The 12320-nt window shown below is 48.1% G+C and overlaps 1 pseudogene; it reads right to left on the reverse strand.

Annotated features, from left to right (window-relative positions):
* Positions 1-3884: 3884 nt before the first annotated feature.
* On the reverse strand, positions 3885-4201 carry LOC128781083 (HIG1 domain family member 1A, mitochondrial pseudogene; annotated as a pseudogene).
* Between the last annotated feature and the right edge of the window lie 8119 nt (positions 4202-12320).

The following is a 12320-nucleotide window of genomic DNA, read 5'->3' on the forward strand; positions in this document are numbered from 1 at the left end:
GGTTCCACAGAAGTTAAGCAGGGTGGTGGGGACCCCTGTCGATCATATTTCCAGAAGCGTTTCTCTACTGAAGTATAAGGGAAACCTTCTGAAGACAATTTGGGGGGTGGTGGTGAATGGTTGATATTTGAGAATAATGTGTGATAGGAGAGATTGTGAGCAAACAAAGTACCAGCAGCAGCCGCCTCTGTAAAGGGTGGTCGTCACCCATCAGAAGTGATGGTATTCTGTGGTGGAATGAGGAGGGAGTCCGGCAGTGGGAGCTCTTGGGGAAACCAGCAGGTTACTGACAACAGGTATTGCTCCCAGTCGGACCCAGCGAAAGCACCGTCCAAGCGAAAGAGTCTGGAATTTGTCAGCAGAAGACACATATCCTGAGGATAAGGTGAGAGCACACGTTTGTCTTTCTGATCAGGGAAAAACGGTTCCAGCCTGGGAATGCAGTGGTAGTTCATCCGCAGTGCTCTCCAGACCTTGCACCTTTGCACGGTCATCAAGTCTGGTCTCTCGGGATTTGTTAGTGGAGAGAAATGTCCATTCCCTGGAAGACTGCCGAAGGCATTGGGAAGAATTCTGTTCTCCGAAAGAGAACAGTGTTGTGGGAGGATGGAATGGTGAAATTGCCTGAAAGGTGGCAGAGGGCAGTGGAGAAAACAGTGAGGTCGTTTTCCAGTCACGTCGTCTGGGGGAAATGAAATGTATGCCTGTTATTGCATCTCAGGCCAAAACACCAGGGAACCTTTCAGCCCAGTCATGAGTGGAATATGCGTTCCATCTGATCGTCTCTGCTGCCCTCTCGTGGCCATTTTCAGGAATCACACCTTAGTGTAGGTCAGCAGGAAAAGAGGTCGATTCCAGTGGACTATCAGTGGCTTTGGAGGGCATTAGTATTTCTAAGCACATTTAAAAACGTCTCAATGGCAGCACCGTCCAGTTACCTTGTGACTGGTGTTCAGCTTAAGGGCAGAGGGAACTATGACAGTGCATGATGTGACCCTTTTTTTTTGAAGTGGCTTTGCAGCATAGTATGATGCTTTGACAAGTTTCAGGCATGGTCGAAAATCATTTGTCATCGCCGTGTTTGGTGCAGATTTCTAAAAGAATGCGGAGGTAAAATTCATGCATAATGCTGCACCAAGAGGTATCCAAAAAAGTAAAGTACAATATCAGTGCCATCACTGTATGCACATGCCCTTCCATACATGTCCACGGGCTCATTTCTTGGATTTTTCTGTACTTAGTTTATCACTTTAGATATTTCACACTGGTGCAAAAGTTGTGCATTTCCAGCTTCTGCTTCCAACGTGTTCATCAAGGGTGAAGATTTCTTTTCGCAAGTTTTGATACGGGGCATCTTTACCATCAGCTATGTCGAGGTATTTTGTAATTCCAAATGCCATTAATTTAGGAGTTTCTATAGGAGTCTATTTATGAAGCCACGAACAACCGAACTTGGCCGTCATCCATTCTGTGTGAATGGTCGCTTAAGAGCTATGAGAGCAAAGAATATATCGTGTAGGATTTGAAGGCTGTGATGCCGGTTGAACCCTGCCTTCAATAGGTCTGGTGAATATGTCAGTTCAGTCCCCAACGGTCCACTATGACACACACCTACCCCATGTCCTTGGTTTGGTCATGCATCCTTTCCTTAATGTCATTCAAAACCACTTTGTTAGATTGCACCGTGACGGCTGTCATACCAGCTCGCGTTACAAAAAAATCTCAACACAAGTGGTGAATGTGTGTGTGGCCATATTCACAGCGAAGATGGAATAACATAAGCTATGTATTGGGCCCTTTTTGGTTTGTCATTTCAAGAAAGGGAAGCACATTTGTAAGGTTCAGAAAGATGTAAGGTGTGTACGGAGACGTCGGTGTGACTGACACAACACGGCTGAAGGGGTTTGCAAGGCGTCACACCAGGGATTTCCGGTGTGCACTTGTCCTATGGGTGTGGCAGAGCAGTCACAGGGGAGAGCCACCCAGGGCAGACATTCCCTGAGGGCAGACCACGTTTTGGTACACGGGAGACAGGCCACACAGTCAAAGCACCCTAATCCAGCGTCGAAAGACATTTGCAGTAACAGAGTCGGGTCCATCACTTATATGTTTGGGTTCCACAGAAGAAAGGGGGGAGGAGGGTGGACCCACCTAGACCACCTATCCACATGCAATTCTGTACTGAAACAAGGAAAGCTTTACGTTTCCAAAATGAGTTGTGAGGGGATGAATCATTGGTATTTTAGAATAATGTGGAATGGGAGAGATGGAGGGCACACAAAGGAACCAGCACCACCCCTCTGCAAAGGGCAGTCTTCATCCAAAAGACGTGAGGTTGCGCTTGTGGTGGATCGTGCTGGGGCCCAGCCTCGGCAGGTCTCAGTGTCCCTGAAGGATGGATGGCGCATGTAAAGAATGAGGGGTCAGACACCAATTTTGATGCCGGAGAACAGCCAGCCTCGTGTGGGTGTGACCGAACTCTAAGAGTTTAATTATGCTTTATTTTTATAGGGATTTGTTATGTGACATCAAAGGAATAGGCTCATGGCATGATTTCTCAAGCAGAAAAAGTCTATACAGAAATTCCAAGAAAATGTGTAGGAAGTTCTACAGATTTGTTCATAGTAAACAAAGTTTATTTTGACCAGGAGGGCTATCAATCTGACAACCACAAGTAACTACATCTGCAAAGTTTCAAATGTCTTATCGATCATTCGATGTCTAACAAAGTTTTCATAATTTGGCATAGGTCAAAAAGATACGCTAGACTAGTCAGCGGTTATATGTGAACTCTTAAAGGTCCTATCTGGTTAGTCTTTCTCACTCAGCCATCTATCTTCCCATTTAGGTTCTTTCTTTCTTTCTTTCTTTTTTTTTGTGTGTGTGTGTGTGTTCATGTACCTTAATAACACATTTACCATGTTATCACCATGGAATGTAAAGTCAAGTTAGTCAGGAGATCTTCCCAAGTGCAATAAGGCCTTCTGCAGTACACACAAGTTTGTGTATGTCTGACCAGAGCTTGCTCTTATATCATTAAGCACTTCCATCACAGGTAATTTGTTTAGTTTAACATCTATGATGCTTCCAGAGAAAAATAAACATACTGTACCCAGTTAAAAATTGTTTTTCATCACCTCTGCATTAGCACTTAAAATACACATTTCTATTTCAAGGTGGCATTTAAAAATTATTGTAACAGCAACAAAAATATAACCCTGCAATTACAAAATAGTCAAATTAGGATCCAATTAGATTAGATAAACAATTATCTAATGTTTACAAGTATGACTCTAAAATAAATACTACCTTCTAGCAGCTGTCATTAGCATTTTAGGTGTGGTTTAAACACACACACACACAGATGTTCAGTTGTGGGGAGGTTTGTAACGCTGTGTGCTGTGCACCATTCTGAACGGGGTAAGAGCCAACCAGCCCTAAAACCAGGAGTAGTTAACCAGTCCACGAGGCAGGCAGAAAAAAAGCTGGGGCAAAGAGGGTTCATACATAACATCAAAAGCACGTGACATTCTGTAGCAAGTGAGAGTATTCAGGATCGGCAGGGTGTCTCCATCAGAACTAATTTCTCCAAAAGAGAGCAACAAGGTGGACACTTTGCTACTGTCAAGTGCATTTAAAAGGGGCATGTTTCTTATGTGCTAATCCGACTCCTCTGGATGACCCAGTCAGTGAACTAGTCACTAGTAATTTAGTTACCCAGCAAACCAAGCCTGCAAGCAAGGAAGCCAATGTTCAAATCACCATGTTCCTATTGTCTGACCCACTCAAACGATTTATTTCCAACATAAATACAGAACCTCAATATGAGATCTCTAACTACGGCCACCACCAGCACCACCACAGCCAAGACAGCAGCTCTTCTCCTAGGGTTTAGGTTTCGTCCATAATTCCTTATACAGGGAATAGGCCATACCGAGAGTCATCGCTCCCACAACGAAGCCTTGGGCTGCCTCGCGCATGTGGATCAGGTGGACCGACATTTTAGTGCTCCCCTGGCTCTTCAGTTTATACAACCCGTACGCGACGATTGCTGCCAAACCCTCCATTCCAATAGGGACAAACGGTGCCTCTTTAGCTTTTCGGACAAATTTAGATCCCTGACCCTCATCATATGAAGAAAGAGAAACGTCTGTGTTGGATGACATACTGTTTGAAGAGTCTTCCAACACCAGCACCTCTCAAATACAAACCTGCTTCTGGTTCTTTCTTTATGCACTTTGCAGGGAATGATCTTTGTATTTGTTCCCTCATGCTTAAATTATCATAGTTCACCTATTTTCCTTGCTCTTTTATCCATCTAGTTCCATCAAATATTATTCCTGTCCAAGGTATAGGGAGGGTGGTATTAAGGGGGATGTCTAGTAAAATTTTTCTCCATTTTCAGGCAAGCTGGCCTGCCCATTGTCTGATATCAATCTTCCAATAGGTAGGAGAAGTAGGCTGCGGAGGGGTTATAAGGGACTTTTGTTCTATGGCCAAGAAATCATTTTGTACATTTGCGTTGGAATTCTGCAGATCAGTGGACCAGAAATACAAGTGCTCAAAATCCCACCACCTAGTAATAGCAAAGAAAGACATGCAAGAAGAGATATACAGGAAGTCCAGCCACAGCTGCCTCTGCTGTGCAGACGCATCTCATCTGTCCCAACTGTGTCAAGGGTCGGCTGTCGGTCGGCTCCCGACAGGATTGCAGATGGAGTTCTGCAGTAGGAGTTCTCTGTGGAAACCCTGCAGGTTAGTGGCAACAGGTACTGCCTGCTGTCAGACCACCTGAAAACACCCTGCGAGGGAAAGTATCCAGAATTCATTAGCAGAAGATTGTGAAGCTTCAGGATGAGGTGAGAGCCCACATTTGTCTTTGGCGACCAGGGAAAAGTTTTCCAGCCCGGCCGTAATGTCGTAATTCATCTGCAGTATTCCCCAGACCTTGTACGTTCATGTGGCCATTTCGTTCAGTATACCCAATTTCTGTCATTGGAGAGAAATTTCTGGTTCCATGAAGACTGCAGAAGGTCAGTGGAACAGCTCTGGGCTCCTACAGGTAACAGTGCTGCAGGAGGATGGAACGCGAAGTTCCCTGAAAGATGACAGAGGGCTGTGGAATGGAATGGTGACAACGTCGTGCCGTCCAATTTTTTTTGGACAATGTAAAGTGTGACCGTCATCGCATCTCACTGAGAAAGGGAATGGAACTTTTCTGCCAAGCCGATAGTGGGCTATGCCTTGCCTCTGTTGGTCTGTGCTGCCATCTCTTGGCCACTTCGGGAAATGACACCTCAGTGCAGGTTGGCAGGAAAAGCGTTTGATTCTAGTGGACTATGAATGACTTCGGATGGCAGTGGCATTTTCAAGAGCATTTAGAAGCGTCTAAATGTTAGCACTGTGTAGGTACCACGTGATATGTGTTCAGAATAAAGGCCAAAGCAGTGAGAAACCGTTTTGATGTGACATTTCTTGGAAGTGTGCTTGTAGCATGACAGAGTCCGCTGTGTCCATGTTGCCTGTTCCTCATTCAATGAGAAAAGTAAAGAGTATTCCCCATTGTCTACCATGGGGTAAAAAAAGGAAATAAAATAAGTACAATAAAAAAAATAAGGTAGAACGGATAGTATTTTACTTGCTTGCTTTCGTGGGCACGTCCTCAGGCCAGTTTCCTCTGCTTCAGAAAATAAAGAAATCTTCTGAAACGTGTTGAGTGTCTGTATGACCATCGTGATAGGGAAGATGAATGAAGATCAGCCAAGTTTTCGGTGCACTAGGGCCTGTCATTTCAAGAAGGGTGAAAATGCCCAATAAACGGAAGAAAAGATATGTATTATATAGGAGGAGGTGCTGTTAGGGATCTGATGTGTCTCAATTGCCTTGCAGGTTCCCGTCGGAGATGTCTCTCAGCAGGGTTCCCCACGCCTGGGATGGACTCGTTGCTGTGGACGGCCATCCAGGGGAGACGCTGCCCGAGGACCGACCAAGTGAGGCCACGCCGGCCACGGGCGACGCACTCAAAGTACCCAAATGAATCATGGAACGTCATTTGCACCAGGATGGTTACGTCCACGTCTGTGACCTCTGAGATCTACAGCGGTCGCCTGGGAAGAACACCTCAAGCAGCATGCTTGACAGCGCTTCCACGTGGGATTCTCTTCAGAAAGGTAAGGAAAGCGTTGCATCAACACAATTAGTTAGATGAACACTACACACTTTACACTAACACGGAAGAGATCGTGGAGCAAAAGAAGGGAAACACGACAGGACAATCAAAAGAGCAGTTTCCCTTAGAAGAAATTCTGCTACTGTAAGAAGTAGGTTGGGGTTGGGGCTGAGGTCTATGGCATAGGGCATGGGTGTAGGCGCTAGGGGTTAGGGGTAGTGGCTGGAGCAAGGTGCCACGGGCTGGGTTTAGGGCTTAGGATGAAGGGTTTAGGGCTTAGGGCTACACTTAGGGCCAGGGGCTAGGGGTTAGGGGACAGGGGTTAGGGGCCAGGGCCAGGGCCAGGGCCAGGGCCAGGGCCAGGGCCAGGGCTTAGGGCAGAGGGTTTGGGGGCTAGGGCTCGGCACAGGGCTTAGGGCACAGGGCTAGGTGCTAGAGGCTAGGAGATAGGGGCTAGTGCCAGGGCTAGGGCCATGGTTTAGGGTTAGTGTTAGCATTTAGTGTTATGGTTTAGTGTTTAGTGTTAGGGTTAGTGTTAGGGTTTAGTGTTCGGGTTTAGTGTTTGTGTTAGAGTTTAGTGTTAGTGTGTAGTATTTAGTGTTAGGGCTCTGGCTCTGGCTCTGACTATGTCTTATGGCTATGGGTATGACTTAGGGCTATGGCTTAGGGCTATGGGTATGGCTTATTACTATGGCTTAGGGACTATGGCTATGGCTATGGCTACGAATTAGGGTCTAAAGCTACAGCTTAGGGGCTACAGCTATGGCTACGGCCAGGGGCTATGGCTTAGAGGCTACGGCTACAACTTAGGGGCTATGGCCAGGTGCTAGGGGGTACTGCTAGGGACTATGGCTAGGGGCTATTGCTGTGGGCTAGGGGTTATGGGCCAGGGGTTAGGGCACAGGGTTTGGGGGCTAGAGCTTAGGGAACAGGACTTAGGGCACAGGGCTAGGTGCTAGGGGCTAGGAGATAGGGGCTAGTAGCAGGCCCAGGGCCAGGGCTTAGGGTTAGTGTAGGGTTGTTTAGTGGTAGTGTTAGGGTTTCGTGTTAGTGTTTAGTGTTTAGTGTTTAGTGTTAGGGCTATGGCCATGGCTATGGCTATGGTTATGGCTGTGGCTTAGGGGTATGGGTATGTCTTATTGCTATGGCTTAGGGCTATGTGAATGGTTTAGGTGTATGGGTATGGCTATGGGTCAGGGCTCTGGCTTAGGGCTCTGGCTCTGGCTATGTGTAGGACTATATGTCTAGGGGTATATGTCTAGGGTTAGGGGTATGTGTAGTGTTAGGGTTACGGTGTAGGTTTATGGCATAGGGCTATGGTGTAGGGCTGTGGCGTAGGTGAATGGCTATGGCTATACCTAAGTCGTAGGGCTATGGATATCGCAATGGCTATGGCAATGTCATATGGGTATGGCTATGGCTATGCGTCAGGGTTATTGCTATGTCTGAGGCCTATGACGTAGGAGTATGGGTAGGGCTTAGGTCTGTAGGTACAGTTTATGGCTATGGCTGTGGCTATTGTTAGGGTGCAGGGCTACTGCTATGTTGTAGGGCTATGGCTATGGTGTAGGTGTATGGAGTAGGGCTATGGCTAATGGTACGGCATAGGGCTATGCCTAGGACATATGGCTACGGCTATGGCTATGGCTAGGGTGTAGGGCGATGGGTATGCCATAGGGTTACGGCTTTGGCTATGGCTATGGAGTAGGGATATGTCTAGGGTGTATGACTATGAATATGGCTAGGGCTGTGATGTAGGGAATGAATATGGAAATGGCGGAGGGCTATGACTATGGCAATGGCTTATGGCTATTGCTATGGCTTAGTTCTTTGGCTTAGGGCTGTGGGTATGGCTCAGAGCTGTGGGTATGGCTATGGGTTAGGCCTGTGAGTAGGCCTAGGGCTATGGGAATGGCTGAGAGCTATGGCTGAGGATTATGGTTGAGGGCTGTGGCTGAGGGCTATGGGTATGGCTATTTATATGTCTATGACTAGGGCTACATGTGTAAGGCTATGTGTATGTCTAGGGGCATGTCTAGGGCTATGTCTAGGGTTAGGTCTATGCCTAGGGCTGGGGCTATGGCATAAGGTTATGGTTATGGCTATGGCATAGGGCTATGGCTATGGTTTTAGGCTATGACTATGGCTATGGTGTAGGGCTGTGGCTGTGCCATAGTGTTATGGCTATGGCTCGTGATATTGCGTAAGGCTATCGTTATGGCTATGGCCATGGTGTAGGGGTATGGCTATGGTCCAGAGCTATGGCATAGGGCTATGGCTATACCTTAGGGCTATGGCTTAGGGCTATTTGTGTGGCTGAGGGCTATGGCTTAGGGCCATGCGTTTGGGTTAGTGCTATGGTATATGACAATGGCGTAGGGTTTTGGCTATGTTTATGGTAGAGGGATATGGCTATGGTGGAAGGCTATGGCATAGGGCCTATGGCTGTGCTGTAGGGTTATGACTATGGTGTAGGGCTACGGCGTAGGGCTATGGTGTATGATAATGGCTAGGGCTATGGTTAGGACCATTGCATAGGGGTATGGCTATGGCCATGGGTTAGAGCTATGCCTTAGGGCTATGGCTTAAGGTTATGGGTACGGTTTAAGGCTATAGGTACAGCTTAGGGCTGTGGTCAGGACTATGGCTATGGCTATGGTTTAGGGCTATTGCTATGGCTTAGTGCTCTGGGTATGGCTTATTGCTATGGCTTAGGGGCTATGGCTTAGGGGTTAGAGGCTATGGCTTAGGGATAGGGCCTATGGCTTAGGGCTATGGCTATGGCTGTGGCTATGGATTAGGGGCTATGTCTATGGCTTTGGTTTAGGGGCTACGGATAAGGGGATATGGGTACAACTTGGTGGCTACAGCTATGGCTAGGGGCTATGGCTAAGGGTCTATGGGTATAGCTAAGGGGCTATGGGTAGGGGCTAGGACTGGGATCTGGGCCAGGGTCAGGGCCAGGGCTAGGGTTTATGTTAGGTCTAGTGCTAGTGTTCATGTTATGTCCAGGGTCAGGGCTAGGGTTTTTTTTAGGGTTCGTGTTCGGGCTACGGTTCGTGTTTGGGTTCGGGTTCTTGTTAGGGTTCAGGTTCGTGTTAGGGTTCGTGCTTGGGCTAGGGTTCGTGTTCGTGATACAGGGTTAGGGTTTGTGTTCACGCTAGGGCTAGGGTGAGGGGTAGGGTGTAGGGTTATGGCTATGGCGTAGGGCTATGGTCATGGTGTAGAGCTATGGCTATGGATATGGTGTAGGTATATGGCTGTGCAGTAGGGTTATGGCTATAACTCGTGGTATGGTGTAAGGGTATGGCTATGGCTGTGTCAATGGCATAGGGCTATGACCATGGCTATGGCTATGGCTATGGTGCAGGGCAATGGCTATTGTATAGGGCTATGGCTATGCCTAGGGCTATGGCTATGATGTAGGGCAATGGCTATTGTATAGGGCTATGGCTATGGCTATGGCTTAGGGCTATTGATATGGCTTAGGGCTATTGATATGGCTTAGGGCTATGGCTTATGGCTATGGGTATGGGTTAGGGCTATGGTATAGTGCTATGGCTATGGGTATGGTGTAGGGTTTTGTGTATGGGCATGGTGGAGGGCCATGAATAAGGCGGAGGGCTATGTCATAGGGCTATGGCTGTGTTGTAGGGTTATGGTTATGGTGTAGGGCTATGGCATAGGGCTATGGTGTACGATAATGTCTAGGGCTATGGGTAGGACCATGGCATAGGGGTATGACTATGTCAATGGGTTAGAGCTACGGCTTAGGGGTATGGTTTAGGGCTATGGCTTAAGGGTATGGGTACAGTTTAGGGCTATGGTGTAGGACTCTGGCTATGGCTATGCTGTAGGGTTACGGCTATGTTGTAGGTCTGTGGCATAGGGATATGGTTGTGCTATAGGGTTATGGCTATGGCGTAGGGCAATAATGGTTAGGGCTATAACATAGGTCTGTGGCTATGGCTATGGCTATTGGTTAGAAGTATGGCTTAGGGCTATTGCCATGGCTGAGGTCTATGTCTTAGGGCAATGGGTACAGCTTAGGGCTATAGGTACAGCTTAGGGGTATGGCTGAGGGCTATGGCTATGGGTATGGCTATGGTTTAGGGCTATTGCTAAGGCTTAGGGCTATGGCTATGGCTATGGCTATGGCTACAGCCTGGATAGGGGCTACAGCTTAGGGGGTATGGGTACAGTTTAGGGGCTGTGTCTAGGGGCATGGTCTATGGACAGGGGTTACAGCTAGTGGCTAGGGGATAGGGGTTAGGGGCTAGGGGCTAGTGGCCATGGCCAGGGCCAGGGGTTAGGGCACAGGGGTAGGTGTTAGGGGCTAGGAGATAGGGCCTAGGAGATAGGGGCTAGTGCCTCGTGGAGGGTCATGGCTTAGGGTTAGTGTTAGTGTCCAGTGTTAAGGCTTAGTGTTAAGTGCTAGGGCTGTGGCTGTGGCTATGTCTAGGGGTATGGCTATGGCTTAGGGTTATGGGTATGGCTTAGGGGTATGGCTCAGGGGTACAGGTATGGCTTAGGGTCATTGGTTATGTCTATGGCTTAGGGCTATGTGTATGGTTTAGGGCTATGGCTATGTCTATTACTATATGTCTAGGGCTATATGTCTAGGGGTGTGTCTATGTGTAGGGCTATGTCTAGTGTTAGGGCTATGGCTATGGCTTAGGGCTCTTGTTCTGGTTATGGCCTAGGGAGATTGCTGTGATGTAGGATTAGGGCTATGACGTAGGGCTAATGCGTAGGGCTATGGCATAGGTGAATGGCTAGGGGTATCGCTATGGTTAAGTTATAGGGCTATGGATATGGCAATGGCACAGGGCTATGGCCATGGCAATGTCGTAGGGATGAGGAATATGGTTATGGCTTAGGGGTATGGCTTAGGGCTATTGCTACGTTGTAGGGGTATGGCGTAGGGCTTTGGATAGGGCGTCGACCTATGGCTACTGCGTAGGGGTATGGCTAGTGCTAAGGCAAGTGCGTAGAGGTTTGGCTAGGGCTAAAGCTAGGGTGCAAGGTTGTGGCTATGTTGTGGGGCTATGGTGTAGGGGTATGGTGTAGGGCTATGGCTATGTTCTAGGGCTGTGGCTATGGCATAGGGGTATGGTGTAGGGTTATGACTATAGCTAGGGCATAGAGCTATGGCTATGGTGTAGGGCAATGGTTAAGATTATGGCTAGGGTATAGGGTTATGGCTATGTTGTAGGGCCATGGCTATGGTGTAGGGGTATGGCTTAGGGCTATGCCTATGGGCAGGGTGTAGGACTATGTTGTAGGGTTATGGCTATGGCTATGACTATGGCGTAGGGCTATGGCTATGGCTAGGATTGAGGGGTATTGCTTAGGATTATGGCTATGGCTTAGGACTGTGGCTGTGGCTTATGGCTATGGTTATGGCTTATGGCTATGTGTCAGGGGTATGGTATGGCTATGCCTATGGTTTAGGGTATGGGTATGGCTAATTGCTATGGCTTAAGGACTATGGCGTAGGTGTTAGAGGCTATTGGTTAGGGGCTATGGCTTAGGGTGTATGGCTAGGGCTACAGCTAGGGTCTACAGCTACAGCTGAGGTGCTGTGGGGACACCTATGGCTATGGGGTACAGTTAGGAGCTTGGGGCTATAGCTATGGGCTAGGGGCTAGGGGTCAGGGGCCAGGGCCAGGGGTTAGGGCACAGGGTTTGGTGGCTAGGGGTTAGGGAACAGGACTTAAGGCACAGGGCTAGGTTCTGGGGACTAGGAGATAGGGGCTAGTACCAGCGCCAGGGCCATGGATTAGGGTTAGTGTTAGGGTTTATTGTTTTTGTTAGAGTTTAGTGTTAGTGTGTAGTGTTTAGTGTTAGGGCTCTGGCTCTGGCTCTGGCTCTGGCTTATGGCTATGGCTATGTCTTAGGGCTATGGCTTAGAGCTATGGGTATGGCTTATTGCTCTGGCTTAGGGGCTCTGGCTTAGGGGCTAGGAGCTATGGCTAAGGGGCTATGGCTTACAGGCTATGGTTTAGGGGCTATGGGTATGGCTATGGCTACGGCTTAGGGGCTACAGCTACAGCTTATGGGCTACAGCTATGGCTATGACTAGGGGCTATGGTTTAGAGGCTACGGCTACAGCTTAGGGGCTATGTATGGATAGGGGCTATGGCTATGG

Source organism: Desmodus rotundus, chromosome 5 (genome assembly GCF_022682495.2).
Source record: "Desmodus rotundus isolate HL8 chromosome 5, HLdesRot8A.1, whole genome shotgun sequence".
NCBI lineage: Eukaryota > Metazoa > Chordata > Mammalia > Chiroptera > Phyllostomidae > Desmodus > Desmodus rotundus.